We start from the raw sequence: 18,353 nt of genomic DNA, 5'->3' as shown, positions 1-18,353 counted from the left end.
TTGGATGAATTCCAATAGTGGAAGAATCAAGATTAAGTGCTGGAATCAGCAAAAAAGAAGTAACAACAGAATTTGACTTTAGGTTGATTGAGCAATTTCCATATGTAAGGAAAATTGATTTTTTGATGTTAACTGGTGCTTTGTATAAGGTTGTCAGACATGAGTCATTGAAAAAATCTTTGTAAGCAGTAAGTTTAATTCCTTTCTAGCATGAGTACTTTAACATAAAAGAAATTCTTCGACATTGACTAAGATGTCTGACCAAGATTTATTTTTTGTATTACCAAAGAATTTGCTGTCTAGTCACATCTAATCAAAGAAACCTGGAAGTCTAGATTTCCTATTGCACTGAAGCAGGTCATTAGCGTCATTGGCCATGATATCTCCCCGCGCAACACGGCTCTTTCTGCACACCTGGCAATGTAATGTCCCTCAAGTACCTTGCTCATTCTGCTTTGACTAAATGTTTACACAATCCTCACAAGACACGAATTTCAGACAACTATGGTCCAGTTTTTAAAAAACAAGTTTTCCTCAGATCCACCATGTGCTTTCAGCCCAACAATTTGGCCTTATGTTTGTCAGTCCTTCAAACCACATCTTATTGCAAACAGCTTCTCCCTACATTAATGAAACCAGACATTATTGTGTAAGTTTCCATTAGTGACCTCTCCTACTGCAGACAGCATGGTAGTGTAGCAGCTGGCATAACGCTTCATGGCGCCTGCAATCAGGGTTCAATTCCCACCAGTCTCCCTACGGAGTCTGCGTGTTCCTGCCGTGACCGCGTGGACTCCCTCCGGGTACTTTGCATTTCTTCCACTTCCAAAGACCTCTGAATTAGTAAGTTGTGAAAATGCTATGCTGGCAAGGGAAGCATGAAGACACTTAACGGGCTGTCCCAGCACATATTCGGACTGTGTCGGTCATTGACATAGGCAACACTTTTCACTGTGTGCTTCAATGTACGTATGACAAATAAGCCTAAACTGTATCTTTACCTCAACCTGCTTTCATCGCCTTCCACCACCATTCAATGCACTTAGGTGAGATTCCACTTTTAAAGATAGCAGAATCAAAGGATATGGGGATAGGGCAGGAACTGAATATTGATTGTGGATGATCGGCCATGATCACAGTGAAAAGCAGTGCTGGCTCGAAGGGCCGAATGGCCTACTCCTGCACCTATTATCTATTGTCTATTGTCTACTGAGACCTTCCCCCAAAATAACTCAACACACTACCTAATGGAAATAACGCTGAGAATTTCAAAGATAGGATGAATTGAACATAACATAAATGCATTCTAATAAGAGAATAAGGCTGCCTCATATGAGATTCTAGATGCCTTTTTTAGATGAGGTCTGGCCTGTCTCAGAGGTCAACCATCGCAAAGAGCCAGGCCCTGATGGTGCACCTGGTAGGGCACTGAAACTCTGCGCTAACCGACTGGTGGGACTGTTCAAGGACGTCTTCAACCTCTCACTGCTGTGGGCTGGAGGTCCCCACCTGCTTCAAAAGACCGACAATCGTAACAGTGCCCAAGAAGAGAAGAGTGAGCTGCCTCCATGACTATCACCAAGTGGCACTCACATCTACGGTGATGAAGTGTTTTGAGAGGACATGAACAGAATCAAATCCTGCCTAAATAAGGACCTGCACCCACTGCAATTTGCCTGTCACCACAATAAGTCTACAATGGATACAATCTCACTGGCCCTTGACTCGGCCTTGAATCACCTGGATGAGAGCAAGTCCTATGTCAGGCCGCTGTTTGTTGATTGCAGCTTAGCTTTCAACATCATCATACACTCAGTACTAATCAACAAGCTCCAAAACCTGGGCCTCTGTACCTTCCTCTGCAACTGGATCTTTGACTTCCTCGTCAGGAAACCACAGTTAGTGCAGATCAGAAATAACATCTACTCCTCACCAATAATCAACACTGGTACAACTCAGAGATGTTCTCTCTCTCCACATACATGATTGTGTGCCTAGGCACAGCTCAAACACCATCTATAAATGTGCCGATGGACACAATTGTTGTTGGCAGAATCTCAGATGGTGACAAGGAGGTGTACAAGAGTGAGATAGATCAACTGGTAGAGAGGTGTTGCAACAACACCTTGCACTCAATGTCAATAAGACCAAGGAATTGATTGTGGACTTCAGGAAGGGGAAGTTGAGGGAACACACACCAAATCTCATTGAGGGATCAGCAGTGGAGAGGGTGAGCAGTTTTAAGTTCCTGGGTGTCAATGTGTCTGAAGATCTATCCTGGACCCAACATATTGATACAACTACTAAGAAGCTCTGAGAGCAGCTATAATTCATTAGGAGCTTGAGGAGACTTCGTATGACACCAAATACATTTTCAAATTGCTACAGATGTACCATGGAGAGCATTCTAACCTCTAACTCACCATCTGGTATAGAGGGGGCCACTGCACAGGATCGGAAAAAAGGCTGCAGAAAGTTGCGGACTCAGCCAGCTCCCTCAGAGGCACTAGCCTCCCAGCATCGAAGACACCTTCAAATGGTAGCACCCATCACTGGGGACCCATATCACCCAGGACATGCTCTCTTCTCATTGGCACCATCAAGGAAGAGGTACAGAAGCCTAAAGACACACACTCAATGTTTCAGAAACAGCTTCTTCCCCTCTGCCATCAGATTTCTGAATGGACAATGAACCCATGGACACTACCCCAATATTGTTCTTTTCCAGGTTTTTTTTGCTCTCCGTTTTCACTCTTTTTTTTAAATATATTTCTTATTGTACTTTAGTTTTTTTTTCAAAATTACATATTTCAATGTACAGCTGCCGCAACACAACACATTTCACAACATATGGTAAGCTAGTGTTATTAAACCTGATTCTGAATCAGAGTCCAACTTCGTAAAAAAATATAGGGAAAGGCTTAAGTATAGCTTGTAATGTAAGGCATTACCAATTGTAAACTCACGTTCGCAGGACAGTGAGCACCAGAAAAATGGGTTGGATGATAGTGCATACAGCCACTACTGAAAGTTGCTGCTGTAAACCCCACTTGCCCACAGTCAGCTGGGCAAGATACGGAGGCATTAAATCTCAGCTGGTAGAGAGGAGGCTTGCTCCTCACACAAAACATCGACATCCCGAAGGAGTTTCTGAAATTCAGGGACATTTATAAAGATCAGAATTTTCAAAAAAAAACTGATAGAGACACATAAAACACTTAAGGTAAACAATAATGTTAAGCTGGAATGAAATCATTAATAAACATCATTTGCTTTTTCCCCTGCTTCTGAATCCACAGGGCTTGGAGTCCCTACTGGACAATCAGATCCTATGTCAAGTATCACTTGCCATAGAATATGAGTAAAAATTCCTCAACAGAACACCAAAGTTCCATTATAGAAACATGTAGAGCTTTAGTGACACAACTTACTGCAGTCACTCAGTAAACCCCAGGTTTGTGACCCCCTTTCTTTCCAGTCCCAAAGAAGGATCTCGGCCTGAAACATCGACTGTTTATTCATTTCCTTAGATGCCATGCTATCTGACCCTGCTGAGTTCCTCCAGCATCTTGTGTGTGTTGCTTTGGATTTCCAGCATTGCACGATTTCTCATGTTTGTGTGTTCAAAACTGCTCAGACAAAAGTGTGAAATTTCTTTGACCAATCGGACCTGCTGACTCCAAATAAGAAGATTTCTCCAGTACCCATGACACAAATACAGGCCGGCCTATGTTTTTCTGATTCTAATTTCAGTGCTGAAGTAAACACTTCCAAATATTAAATAAACATACTTACAAAGATGTCCTTTATTTTCAAAAGTATATTTTTCTATATGCATATGTTTGGAATTTACTTTGTTCTATAATTGATAAAGGTGAAACATTATAAATTTGTTTAGGCTATTTAAATCCCTTGAACTGAGATACTGATGTAAATTTTGCAAATTGTCATGCAAATAATTTAGAAGCAAAAATTATTTCATTAACTATATTTACATGAGTTTTCCCTTAGTTTATAATCCTAATTCTAACATTATTGTCATATGTTCAACATACTATTGTGAGGTTTGGCCTGATTTAACTGAACAGGTTGGTGGTGGTGGCTCCGTTAGTCTCGTGAGACCATGGATCTGTGCCTGGAAAGTCTTGCTTCAGTCTGTGTTAGGGCAGTGTCTGTTCTGGCTGTAGAGGCCCACACGGGAGTGACAGTCTCGGCTGCATCGACTGCACTTGAAGGCGCTGTCCTCCAGTGTTGTCTTGGTGCTGTTTTTCCGACGAGTGCACTTTTCTTCAGCAGCAAGCCTCAGCTTCTCTTCTCTTTTTAGACCTCTGCGTAGTTCCAGCCTCCAGCGAGAGTGATCACTTGTGATGTCCTCGCACCTCACGACGTTCATGTTCAGTGACTTCATGTCTCTCTTGCAGACATCTTTGAAACGAAGATGGGGCCGCCCTTGTGCTCTCTTGCCAGAGGCCAGTTCCCGGTACAGCAGGTCTTTCGGGATCCTCCCATCTGACATGCGGTGTACGTGGCCCAGCCAGCGGAGACGGCGTTGTTGGAGCAGGGTGAAGAGGCTGGGTATCTGGACACAGGCCAGGACCTCATTGTTGGTGACTTGGTCAGTCCACTTTATGTCCACAGTAGTTCATGCAGACAGTTTAGCAGGACGTCCTTTGCGCATTTGATGGCCTCTGGTGGAATGCCATCCAATCCTGGTGCCTTCCCAGTGGACAGGCTGTCGATGGCTTTACTCAGCTCTTCGGCAGTCAGCAATGCATCCAGTTCCTCCATGACAGGCAGGCATTTCACGGCGTCTAGCGCGCTGTCTGAGATGCTGTTTTCTCTGGAGAAGAGTTCAGAGTAATGCTCCGCCCATCTCTCCATCTGCTTGCCTTTGTCATTGATGGTCTCGCCTGTTATGGTTTTCAATGATGCTGTCTTACTCTGGGTTGGCCCGCTGGCTTTCTTGATCCCCTCGTATACTCCACGGATGTTGCCTGTGTCAAATGATGACAGAATGCTTTTGCATAGTTGTAGCCAGTAGTCATTTGCACAGCGTCTGGCTGTTTCCTGGGCCTTGCTTCTTGCTGTCCTTAGCACTTGCAGTGTTGCCTGGGTGGGGTGGAATTTGTGCTCTAGTAGTGCAACACGCTTTACCCCGATGACAGCGGTGAGCTTACTTGAGCTCGCTTCAAACCAGTCTTGTGTTTTGCCCCGTTTCTTCCCGAAGGCCTTGAGTGCAGTGCTGTGGATAGTGTCCCTGAGAGAGTCCCATCTCTGCTGAGCATCTCCTTCTGGTGGGTCTGCAAGGAGAGCATCCTCCAGTGACTTGATGTACTCCACCGCTTTGTCTGGGTGTTGTGTCTTACAGGTTAACAAATGGTTTAATGAATCAAGAGCTGGGAATTTTCAAAAGTGACAAACACCAAGTAGAACAATTAAAAAGTAGATTTTTATGGCTGAACAGGCTAAAACTAAGCTGAGTCCAGTATAAGTTTGAGTTTAAGGAGGGGGGTTGAAAATTTTATTAAATGGTGCTACAACAACAACCCCTCACTGATCATCGGTAAAACCTAAACTCTGATTGTCGTCTACAGGAGGAAGCTGCCAGAGGTCCATAAGCCAGTCGTCATTAGAGGATTGGAGGTGGAGAGGTAACTTTAAAATCTCTGACGTTATCATCTCAGAAGATCTGTCCTGGGACCAACACATAACTGACACCACAAATAAGTTGACAGAGTAGTTAAGAGAGTGTATAATGAGTTGGCCTACAACTTGTGTTCTCAGTATTAGTTATTTATTATTATTACTGTTATTATTTGATTTTTTTTGGTAGGTGGCCTGTCAATTACCCGTCATGCATCATCCTTCTAGAAGGTATAAAATTCAATGTTGTTTGATCCTCGTAGAGATTCTTCCCCCTGGTCTGTCCTGCACATGTGCATGTGGTGAGATAAAATGAGCAAAGGCTCTTCACAATTCCAGGTTTGGTTTCTGAGTGGCTCTGCGGCCACCACGCTGACTTGTCTCTATGACACCTTATTCCACAAGTGCAGTAGTGCAAACTACTCAAAAACACTGGAGTTCTCTACACCTAGAGTTGTGAAGAATGAACTCTGGATGAAGAGGATTCCAAGTACTCACGTGCCCCTAAGAAGGGAAACTCTTCCTTATCTTAATTTTTAAATATTATCCAGCTTTCTCCAACTGAACTAATTTCGGATCCACTTTTGCCTGAATCCTTGTTTTTCTGACCAGCCTCCTATACAACACCAAGAGCTGCAGCAGGGCAATTGGTTCATGGCATTCCCCTTCCCTTCTGTAACTCGGCAGCTTATTCCCTCTCACACTCCTCTGATTGGTTTTGTTCCCAGCCTGGGGTCCACAGACTGCTCCGTTAATGGTAGGGGTCCATGGCACAGAAAAAGTTTGGCACTTAAGGGAAATTTACAGGTGTCATTGAACATATCAATCACTGTGTGATGTGTTGTGATGTCGGAAGAAACCAGAGCATCTAGCAGAAAGCCACAGACATGAGGAAAACATGTAATCGATAAGTAATCGAGCTTCAAGATGCACACTTGACGTTTTGGGATCAACTCCTTCTGCTCCATTATCAAACTTCTGAACGGTCCATGAACCCATGAACTCTACCCCGCTATTTTTCTCTCTTGTTGCACTATTCTTACTGTAAATTACAGGAATTTTTATGTATTATACAGTACTGCTGCTGCAAAATAACACATTTTGTGACACATCTCAGTGGTAATAAACCTGATTGTGATTCACAAAGTCAGGAAATGATGATTGAGCCCAGATCCTTGGTGTGATGTGCAATGAGACTCCATTGAGGCAAACCCCTTGTGAACATTCATGTAGACTACATCAAACGTAGTACCCTCCGTGACACTAATTAATTTAATTGCTACTGGCCCTGCATGATAACTTTCTGGAGTGTGTCTATATGTCTCCTCAAACCTCCTGATTATCGACATTTACTAGTCTCTCAATTTAAAAAACACAGTTCTTGCCGCTCAAGTCTGCCTGGGTATGTTTCAGCGGGTGCTATTTCTCATTCCTCCCTTTCTGCAGGCTACGCTACAGGCTTGTCTCTCACACGTTTCTTTCATATGTTTGAGAAAAATTATATTACCTCTTTCGCTGGAAAGTACAGGACTTGCCTTGGCATGCTCTTTGACTTTAACACATCATTAATCTGAGGACAGATATACATGCTGAAGAATATCTGCACCTAACAGTGACATCACTTGGTACCTGCATAAACTTGAGAATATGTCTCCTTTCAAAGACTCAAATATTCCACTCTATTACTGATGGCACAATGGTCTCTTCCTCACACAAATTTTCAAAACCAGTTCATTTGCATTTTTGGAAAGAATATCCAGGTGCAAGGAAATGGGACAAGGAGGACAAAATCTTCAGTAATGAAACTAAGGGAAGACACCCTTGTGACACTCTCTCTGATTGTGTGTTTCTCCAAAAGTTCATTTTAGTTTTTTAAGACGTAGTCTTTGTCCAGTAGCAGCAATTATACCTGCTTCGATATAACAAATAATACTCGCTTCCGTTCATCACTAATTAATTAGGCTGTGTATAGCGCAATTAATATTGTACATTATTTGCTCAAAACCCTATCAAGAGATTTTGTTCCAGTTAAAAATTATTGATCTAAATGTTAACTTAGTTTGTTTCCCTACTTTTGCACAACCACACCCCACCCATCACCCCCCACCACCCACCCCACCCCACAGGTGTTGCCTGATCTCCTGGGCGTTTCAAACCATTCCTGTTCTCTCTTTCAGATAGAAACACAGAAACATAGAAAACCTACAGCACAATACAGGCCCTTCGACCCACAATGCTGTGCCGAACATGTCCTCACCCCTTAGAAATTACCTAGGGTTACCCATAACCCTCTATTTTTCTAAGCTCCATGTACCTGTCCAGGAGTCTCTTAAAAGACCCTATCATATCTGCCTCCACTACCATCGCCAGCAGCCCATTCCACGCACTCACCACTCTCTGCGTAAAAAACATATCCCTGTGTTTCTATAGCTACTTCCAAGCACCTTAAGACTGTGCCCTCTCGTGCTAACTATTTCAGCCCTGGGTAAAAGCCTCTGACTATCCACACGATCAATGCCTCTCATCATCTTATACACCTCTATCAAGTCACCTCTCATCCACCGCCGCTCCAAGGAGAAGAGGCAGAGTTCACTCAACCTATTCTCATAAGGCATGCTCCCCAATCCAGGCAACATCCTTGTAAATCTCCTCTGCACCCTTTCCATGGTTTCCACATCCTTCCTGTAGTGAGGTGACCAGAACTGGGGTCTGACCAGGGTCCTATATGGCTGCAACATTACCTCTCAGCTCTTGAACTCAATCCCACGGTTGATGAAGGCCAATGCATCGTATGCCTTCTTAACCACAGTTAACCTGCACAGCAGCTTTGAATGTCCTGTGAACTCGGAACCTAAGATCCCTCTGATCCTCCACACTGCCAAGAGTCTTACCATTAATACTATATTCTGCCATCATATTTGACCTACCAAAATAAACCACCTCACACTTATCTAGGTTGAACTCCATCTGCCACTTCTCAGCCCAGTTTTGCATCCTATCGATGTCCCGCTGTAACCTCTGACAGCCCTCCACACTATCTACAACACCCCCAACCTTTGTGTCATCAGCAAATTTACTAACCCATCCCTCCACTTCCTCATCCAGATCATCTATAAAAACCATGAAGAGTAGGGGTCTCAAAACAGATCCCTGAGGCACACCACTGGTCACGGACCTTCAAGCAGAATATGACCCGTCTACAACCATCCTTTGCCTTCTGTGAGCAAGCCAGTTCTGGATCTACAAAGCAATGTCCCCTTGGATCCCATGCCTCCTTACTTTCTCAATAAGCTTTGCATGGGGTACCTTATCAATTGCCTTTCTGAAATCCATATACACTACATCTACTGCTCTACCTTCATCAATGTGTTTAGTCACATCCTCAAAAAATTCAGTTAGGCTCGTAAGGCACGACCTGCCTTTGACAAAGCCATGCTGACTATTCCTAATCATATTATGCCTCTCCAAATGTTCATAAATCCTGCCTCTCAGGATCTTCTCCATCATCTTACCAACCACTGAAGAAAGACTCACTGGTCTATAATTTCCTGGGCTAGCTCTACTCCCTTTCTTGAATAAGGGAACAACATCTGCAGCCCTCCAATCCTCCAGAACCTCTCATATCCCCATTAATGATGCAAAGATCATCGCCAGAGGCTCAGCAATCTCCTCCTTCGCCTCTCATAGTAGCCTGGGGTACACCTTGTTCAGTCCTGGTGACTTATCCATCTTGATGCTTTCCAAATACTCTAGCACAACTACTTCCTTAATATCTATAGGCTCAAGCTTTTCAGTCCACTGCAAGTCATCCCTACAATCGCCAAGACCCTTTTCCATAGTGAATATTGAAGCAAAGTATTCATTAAGTACCTCTGCTATCTCCTCCGGTTCCATACACACTTTTCCGCTGTCACACTTGATTGGTCCTGTTCTCTCATGTCTTATCCTCTTGCTCTTCACATACATTTAGAATGCCTTGGGGTTTTTCTTAATCCTGTATGCCAAGGTCTTCTCATGGCCCCTTCTGGCTCTCCTAATTTCATTCTTAAGTTCCTTCCTGCTAGCCTTATAATTTTCTGCATCTCTAACGTTACCTAGTTTCTTGAACCTTTCGTAAGCTTTTCTTTTCTTCTTGACTAGATTTACAACAGCCTTTGTACACCATGGTTCCTGAGACATCCTTTCCCTGCCTCATTGGAACGTACCTATACAGAATTCCACGCAAATATCCCCTGAACATTTGCCACATTTCTTCCATATGTTTCCCTGAGAACATCTGTTTCCAATTTAGGCTTCTAAGTTCCTGACCGATAGCCTCATATTTCCCCTTATTCCAATTAAATGCTTCCTAACTTGTCTGTTCCTGTCCCTCTCCAAAGGTATGGTAAAGGAGATAGAATTGTGATTACTATCTCCAAAATGTTTTCCCACTGAGAGATCTGACACTATAATAATAACAGGGTTGTTGTGGTGGGAGTTTTTAATTTCCCAAATATTGATTGGCATCTCCCTAGAGTGAGGGGTTTAGATGGGGTAGTGTTTGTTAGTTGTGTTCATGAAGGTTTCTGGACACAATATGTAGATAAGCCTACAAGAGGAGAGGCTGTACTTGATCTGGTATTGGGAAATTAACCTGGTCAGGTGTCAAGTGTCAGGTGTCAGGTGTCAGGTGTCAGGCAGGAATCTGGAAGCATAAATTGGGAACAGATGTTCTCAGGGAAACATATAGAAGAAATGTGGCAAATGTTCAGGGGATATTTGCGTGGGGTTCTGCATAGGTACGTTCCAATGAGACAGGGAAAGGATGGTAGGGTACAGGAACTGTGGTGTACAAAGGCTGTTGTAAATCTAGTCAAGAAGAAAAGGAGAGCTTATGTAAGGTTCAAAAAACTAGATAACGATAGATATAAGGCTAGCAAAAAGGAGCTTAAGAAAGAAATAAGGAGAGACAGAGGGGGCTTTGAGAAGGCTTTGGCAGACAGGGTTAAGGAAAACCCCAAGGCATTCTACAAGTATGTGGAGAGCAAGAGGATAAGACGTGAGAGAATAGGACCAATCAAGTGTGACAGCAGGAAAGTGTGTATGGAACCGGAGGAGATAGAAGAGGTACTTAATGAGTACTTTGCTTCAGTATTCACAACCGAAAAGGATCTTGATTGTAGGGATGACTTGCAGTGGACTAAAAAGCTTGAGCATGTAGATATTAAGGAAGAGGATGTGCTGGAGCTTTTGGAAAGCATCAAGTTGGGTAAGTCACCGGGACTGGGCAGGATGTACCCCAGGCTACTGTGGGAAGTGAGGGAGGGGATTGCTGAGCCTCTGGCAATGATCTTTGCATCATCAATGAGGACGAGAGAGTTCTGGGAGGTTTGGAGGGTTGTGGATATTGTTCCCTTATTCAAGAAAGGGAGTAGAGATAGCCCAGGAAGTTATAGACCAGTGAGTCTTACTTAAGTTGATGGAGAAGATCCTGAGAGGCAGGATTTATGAATGTTTGGAGAGACATAATATGATTAGGAATAGTCAGCATTGCTTTGTCAAAGGCAGGTTGTGCCTTATAAGCCTGATTGAATTTTTTGAAGATGTGACCAAACACAGTGATGAAGGTACAGCCGTAGATGTAGTGTATATGGATTTCAGCAAGGCATTTGATAAGGTACCCCATGCATTGATAGGATGTGAGACTGGGCTAAGAAGTGGCAGATGGAGTTCAACCCAGATAGGTTGAGGTGGTTCATTTTGGTAGGTCAAATATGATGGCAGAATATAGTATTAATGGTAAGATTATTGGCGTGTGGAGGATCAGAGGAATCTTGGGGTCCCAGTCTATATGACACTCAAAGCTGCTATGCAGGTTGACCCTGTGTTTAAGAAGGTATACGGTGCATTGGCCTTCATCAACCGTGAGATTGAGTTTAAAAGCCGAGAGGTGATGTTGCAGTTATATAGAACCCTGGTCGGACCCCACTTGGCATACTGTGCTTGATTTTGGTCACCTCACTACAGGAAGGATGGAGAAACCATAGAATGGGTACAGAGGAGATTTACAAGGATGCTGCCTGGATTGGGGAGCATGCCTTATGAGAATAGGTTGAGTGAACTCTGCCTCTTCTCCTTGGAGCGACGGAGGCTGAGAGGTGACCTGATAGAGGTGTACAAGATAATGAGAGGCATTGATCATGTGGATAGTCAGAGACTTTTCCCCAGGGCTGAAATGACTAGCACAAGAGGGCATAGTTTTAAGGTGCTTGAAAGTAGGTACAGAGGAAATGTCAGGGATAAGTTTTTTACACGAAGAGTGGTGAGTGCGTGCAATGGGCTACTGGCAGTGGTGGTGGAGGCAGATACGACAGGGTCTTTTAAGAGGCTCCTAGATAGGTGCATGGAGCTTAGAAAAATAGAAGGCTATGGGTAAGCCTAGGTAGTTCTAAGGTAAGAATATGTTCAACGCAGCTTTGTGGGCCGAAAGGCCTGTATTGTGCTGTAGGTTTTCTATGTTTCTATGTTACCTGACCAGGTTCATTTCCCAATACCAGATCAAGTACAGCCTCTCCTCTTGTAGGCGTATCTACATATTGTGTCAAGAAACCTTCCTGAACACACCTAACAAACTCCACCCCATCTAAACCCCTCGGTCTAGGATCATGCCAATTGATATTTGGGAAATTCAAATCTCCCACCACAACAACCCTGTTATTATTAAACGTTTCCAGAACCTGTCTCCTTGTCTGCTCCTGGATGTCCCAGTTACTATTGGGCAGTCTATAAAAAACACCCAGTAGAGTTATTGACGCCATTCTGTTCCTAACTTCCACCCACAGAGACTCCGTAGACAATCCCTCCATGTCTTCCTCCTTTTCTGCATCCATGACACTATCTCTGATCAACAGTGCCACGCCCCCACCTCTTTTGCCTCCTTTCCCGTCCTTTCTGAAACGTCTACCTTGTCCTTTCTGAAACGTCTAAAGCCTGGCACTTGAAGTAACCATTCCTGCCCCTGAACCATCAAAGTCTCTGTAATGGGCATAACATCATAGCACTGATCCATGCTCTAAGCTCATCCGCTTTGTTCATAATACTCCTTGCATTAGAATCGACACACCTCAAACCATCGGTCTGAGTGCGTCCCTTCTCTATCACCTGCCTATTCTCCCTCGCGCACTGTCTCCAAGCTTTCTCTATTTGTGAGCCAATTGACTCTTCTTCCGTCTCTTCAGTTCAGTTCCCACCCTCCAGCAATTCTAGTTTAAACTCTCCCCAAAAGCCTTTGCAAACCTCCCCGCCAGGATATTGGTCCCCCTTGGATTCAAGTGCAACCCGTCCTTTTTGTACAGGTCACACCTGCCCCAAAAGAGGTCCCAATCATCTGGAAATCTGAATCCCTGCCTCCTGCTCCAATCCCTCAGCCACACATTTATCCTCCACCTCAATCTATTCCTATACTCTCCGTCACGTGGCACAGGCAGTAATCCAGGGATTACTACCTTTGTGGTCCTGCTTCTCAACTTCCTTCCTAACTTCCCGTAGTCTGTTTTCAGGACCTCCTCCCTTTTCCTACCTATGTTGTTGGTACCAATACGTACCATGACCTCTGGCTGTTCACCTTTCCACTTCAGGACATCGTGGACGTGATCAGAAACATCCCGTACCCTGGCACCTGGGAGGCAAACCACCATCTGTGTTTCTTTCCTGCGTCCACAGAATCACCTGTCTGACCCTCTAACTATAGAGTCCCCTATCACTGCTGCCATCCTCTTCCTTTCCCTACCCTTCTGAGCCACAGGGCCAGACTCTGTGCCAGAGGCGCGGCCACTGTTGCTTCCCCCATGTAGGCTGTCCCCCGCAACAGTGCTCAAGCAGGAATACTTATTATTAAGGGGGACAGCCACAGGGGCACTTTCTAGTTTCTGACTCCTTCCCTTCCCTCTCCTGACTGTTACCCACTTATCTGACTCCCGAGGCCTCGGTGTTACTACCTGCCTATAGCTCCTTTCTATCGCCTCCTCACTTTCCCTGACCAGACGAAGGTCATCGAGCTGCATCTCCAGTTCCCTAACATGGTCCCTAAGGAGCTGCAGTTCGACAAATCTGGCACAGATGTGGCCATCTAGGAGGCTGGGAGTCTCCAGGACTTCCCACATCTGACACTGAACACAGAACACTGGGCACAGATATTGACCATCTGCACAGTTTTACTTTCCCATGGCATTACCAAGTATGCAGTTTTGACAAACTGTTGTGCCTGTATTTAAGAAGGACTGCAAGGGGACAAGCCAGAGAACTACAGGGTGCAGTGGTAGGATAATTAAAAGGTAGGGAAAAGATTCAAAGATTAGCTTTATTTGTCACATGTACATCAAAATGTACAATAAAATTTGTTGGGACCACTATTTCTTTACATTATATGTCAATGACATGGATAACGGAGTTGATGGCTTTGTGGCCAAGTTTGTGAATGATACAAAGATAGGTGGAAGGGCAGGTAGTTCTAAGGGAGCAGAGAGGCTACAGAAGGACTTGATACCTTAGGCCAATAGTCAAAGAGATGGCAGATGGAATACAGTGCTGGGAAGTGTATGATCATGCACATTGGTAGAAGAAATAAAAGTGCAGACTATTTTCTAAATGGAGAGAAAATTCAAAATTTTGGGGTGCAAAGAAACTTGGGAGTCCTCATGCAAGTCCTCCCTAAAGGTTAATTTGCAGGTTGAGTCAGTGGGGAGGAAGGCAAATGCAATGTTAGCTTTCATTTCAAGAGGACTAGAATATAAAAGCAAGGATGTAATGTTGAGACTTTATAAACACTGGCGAGGCCTCACTTGGAGTATTGTGAGCAGTTTCAGGCCACTTATCTAAGAAAGGACGTGCTGACATTGGAGAGTGTTCAAAGGAGGTTCACGAAAATGACTCTGGGATTGAAAGACGTCTTCTCACTGGAATTCAGAAGAATGAGGGGTGACCTCATTGAGACCTATCGGATGTTGGAAGGCCTCAGAGTGGATGTGGAGAGGATGCTTCCAATGGTGAGAGAATCTAAAACCAAAGGATTCCGCCTGAGAATAGAGGAGCGTCCTTTTAGGACAACGATGAGGAGGTATTTCTTTAGTCAGAGAGTGATGAGTCAGTAGAATTTGTTGCTACATGTGTCTGTGGGGGCCAAGTCATTGGGTATATTTGAGGCCGAGGTTGACGAATTGTTGATTGGTCAGGGCATGACATGAAGGGATATGAAAAGAGGTGTGGATGATGCAGAACTAACGTCCCTGCACCATACCTACACACACCCGGAGAGGCCCGGATCATTGTTAGGATGTTGTTTGTGGACTTTCCAGTGCATTTAACACCGTGCAGCCCCATCTCGTGGGACACAGACTGCAGAAAATGAAAGTAAACTCCCACCTCATACTCCTCAACCTCTCCTTCCTCACAGACAGACATCAAACAGTGAGATATAATGGTTAGCACCAACAGGCAAATATCAACTGGAGCACCACGGGGCTCGGTTATCTCACCAGTCCTGTTCACGCTGTACACAGACGTCTGCAGAAGCTCACAGCCAGGCATGCAGTACATCAAGTACTCAGATGACACATCCATCATCGACACTACCAACTCTGATGACTGTATCAGTGAGGAAATCAATAGATCTGTCAGATGGTGCTGAAACAACTATCTGGACCTGAACCCCAATAAAACCAAGGAAATGGTAGTGGACATTAGAACAGTACACTGTCCCAAACCTGGAAATAAGTGGCCAGTTGATAAAGCGTATTGGAGAATACAAGTACCCTGACACAACTGTAGGTAACAAAATCACCTTTGAGACCAATGATACTCTCCAAGTGCCAACTATGGTTATTTTTTCTTAGGAAGATGTGGAAACTTCAGGTCCAGCCATCAATTCTCCAGACATTTTATAAATGCTTCATTGAATCAGTAGTAACCCACAACATCACAGCATGGTTTGGAGAAGTGAGCTTTATCGACCTCAGCCCACTTAACAGAATTGTCAGAATAAGCAGCAAAGTCATTGGCCAGGAACAAGAATCACTCCACAGCATCCACAAGAGACGGACAATAAATAAGGCTCAACAAATAGCAGAGGACATCACACATACACTTCACACACACTGCACTCTCATGCCGTCTGGACGCCGCTACAGGTCCCTGCACACCAGCACCAGAAGAGCCTTTTGTCCAGTTTTGTGCCTTTCTCCATTTGCCTCCTCAACACCCAATTTTGAATATATAGTATGCTTAGCAACTTTGACTGTAAAAAGAGTCCGTTTTATTATGTGTACTTGTATTTTAAATTACGTGCATTAATTTTTATAGTTATCCTCTATTGTGAGTATTCTATATTGTTAACTATATGTAGTGCGGTGTTGTGTAGCTTAAGTTCTGCGAGGTTCTCCTTACCACTGCACAAACAAGGTTCCTCACCGAAAATAAAGTGAATTGAATTGAAATGTGGGGTGGGGGCTGTGAGGGAAAATTGATCAGCCATGATAAAATGGTGGAGACTCAGTGGGCCAAATGGCCTAATTCTGCTCCTATATCTATGTGATCGGGCTGAGAATGGGGGTGAATAGTTAGTTTGCAGATGACACCAAAATTGGTGGTGTACTGTACAGTGAAGAAGATTAGAAGAAACAATAGAAAAACTACAGCACAAAAACAGGCCTTTTGGCTCTTCTTGGCTGTGCCAAACCATTTTCTGCCTAGTCCCACTGACTTGCACACGGACCATATCCCTCCATACACCTCCCATCCATGTATCTGTCCAATTTATTCTTAAATGTTAAAAAAGAACCCGCATTTACCACCTCGTCTGGCAGCTCATTCCATACTCCCGCCACTCTCTGTGTGAAGAAGCCCCCCCCAAATGTTCCCTTTAAACTTGTCCCCCCTCACCCTTAACCTATGCCCTCTGGTTTTTTTCTCCCCTTGCCTCAGTGGAAAAAGCCTGCTTGCATTCACTCTATCTATACCCATGGTAATTTTATATACCTCTATCGAATCTCCCCTCATTCTTCTACGCTCCAAGGAATAAAGTCCTAACTATTTAACCTTTCTCTGTAACTGAGTTTCTCAAGTCCCGGCAACGTCCTTGTAAACCTTCTCTGCACTCTTTCAACCTTATTAATATCCTTCCTGTAATTTGGTGACCAAAACTGAACACAATACTCCAGATTCGGCCTCACCAATGCCTTATACAACCTCAGCATAACATTCCAGCTCTTATACTCAATACTTTGATTAATAAAGGCCAATGTACCAAAAGCTCTCTTTACGACCCTATCTACTTGTGACGCCACTTGTAGGGAATTTTGTATCTGTATTCCCAGATCCCTCTGTTCTACTGCACTCCTCAGTGCCTTACCATTAACCCTGTATGTTCTACCTTGGTTTGTCCTTCCAAAGTGCAATACCTCACACTTGTCTGTATTAAACTCCATCTGCCAATGTTCAAGGTTACAACAAAGTCAACCAGGAAGAGGAAAGGCAGGTGGAATTTAACTGAGAAAGTGCTAAGTGGAGCATTTTGGAAAGCTAAAACAGGCCAGGAGTGTTGTTGAACAGAGAGACCCAAGGATATGGTATATAGCTCCCTGAAAATGGCAACACAAACAGACGAATTGGTTAATACAATGTAAGTCATGCTGCCTTCATCAGTTGGGGCATTGCGTACAGGAACTGGGACATCATGTAACAGCTGTGTAGGACATTGGTGAGACTGTACCTGCAATATTGAGTGCACTTGTGGTTGCCAGACTACAGGAAGAGAGTGATTAAACTAGAGTGGGTGCAGAAAAGATTCACAAAGCTGTCGTGGGAACTGCAGGCTTGAGTTTAGAGGAGAGATTGGATAGGCTTAAAGGTTTTCCCCTGGAGCAAAGGGATCTGAGAAGCAAGTTTTATGGAAGGCTATACAAACTACCAGAGAACGTGCTAGATGTGGGTACAGTTGGATAGATTAAAAGACATTTAGACAGGCTCACAGATGGGAAGGATTTAGAGGCTTATGGGCAAAATGCAGGCAAATTGCACCAGGAAGACACCTTGGTCGGCCTAGAATAATCTACTTTATGGCTCTATGTCTGTATAAAAAGAGCAAAGTTAGGGAAGTGCGGTGTGCGGAGATTACATCATTACAGCCCTAGCCTTTAACTGGTTACGTAAGTAATAACTATTCCGTTGGATTAAAGGAATTTCTATGTCCTCCCCCCACCAAGAGCCTACGTGGAATTAGGGGTTTTCGGCTGTGCCTATAAAATAATGATCAGATTAAATTTAAAAGTTCGCTGTCACACATACCGTGGATCGAAAATATGCCGTTTTCCGGACTTCTTTTAAAAAGCAGGAGTGTGTCAATGTTTTCAGTTCTAAGTGGTTTTGGAGGCAAATAAAGACGCTTTAATGAGGTGCTGCATTGGGACTTTTGTTTCGGTGTTGGAGTTGATCATTTAATAACATATCTTAACCTGCACAAATTCCTGAATAATCCGTCCAACCGCAAAAGCAATTGTTAGGATCTCCCTGCATAAAGGAACATTAATAACGTGTGTGTTTTTTTTTAAACTGCTTTTTGGGTTCGTGTCTGAAATGTGGCTCCGCCACTTTACATAACATAGGCTACACGAAACGCAGTCTGTCTCCGCCAATGAGTCAACACAGCAGAATCCAGACAGCAGCCTCGCAACCTACCC

Source organism: Mobula birostris, chromosome 17 (assembly GCF_030028105.1).
Source record: "Mobula birostris isolate sMobBir1 chromosome 17, sMobBir1.hap1, whole genome shotgun sequence".
In the NCBI taxonomy this organism is placed as follows: domain Eukaryota; kingdom Metazoa; phylum Chordata; class Chondrichthyes; order Myliobatiformes; family Myliobatidae; genus Mobula; species Mobula birostris.
This window is presented reverse-complemented; position numbering follows the sequence as displayed.